The following is a 660-nucleotide window of genomic DNA, read 5'->3' on the forward strand; positions in this document are numbered from 1 at the left end:
AACTTGCAGCTCATTATTGACTAGACTTGAACGTTGGAAACAACTTGTAGCTCAATTCCGGACTCGTTTGAAGTTGAAAACAACTTGTAGCTTCATTTTCGGTTGTTTGAAACTGGAATCAACTTGTAGTTTCATTCTTGACTCGTTTTGAGCCCGGAAACAATTGTAGCTTCATTATTGACTAGATTGAAGTTGGAACAACTTGTAGCTTCATTCCGGACTCGTTTGAAGTTGAAAACAACTTGTAGGCTTCATTTTCGGTTGTTTGAATTGGAATCAACTTGTAGTTTCATTCTTGACTCGTTGGAGCCCGGAAACAACTTGTAGCTTCATTATTGACTAGATTGAAGTTGGAAACAACTTGTAGCTTCATTCCGGACTCGTTTGAAGTTGAAAACAACTTGTACTTCATTTTCGGTTGTTTGAAACTGGAATCAACTTGTAGTTTCATTCTTGACTCGTTGAGCCCGAAACAACTTGTAACTTCATTATTTACTAGATTGAAGTGGAAACAACTTGTAGCTCATTCCGGACTCGTTTGAAGTTGAAAACAACTTGTACCTTCATTTTGGTTGTTTGAAATTGGAATCAACTTGTAGTTTCATTCTTGACTCGTTTGAGCCGGAAACAACTTGTAGCTTCATTATTGACTAGATTGAA

The sequence above is a fragment of the Daucus carota genome, chromosome 9 (assembly GCF_001625215.2).
Source record: "Daucus carota subsp. sativus chromosome 9, DH1 v3.0, whole genome shotgun sequence".
Classification (NCBI taxonomy): Eukaryota; Viridiplantae; Streptophyta; class Magnoliopsida; order Apiales; family Apiaceae; genus Daucus; species Daucus carota.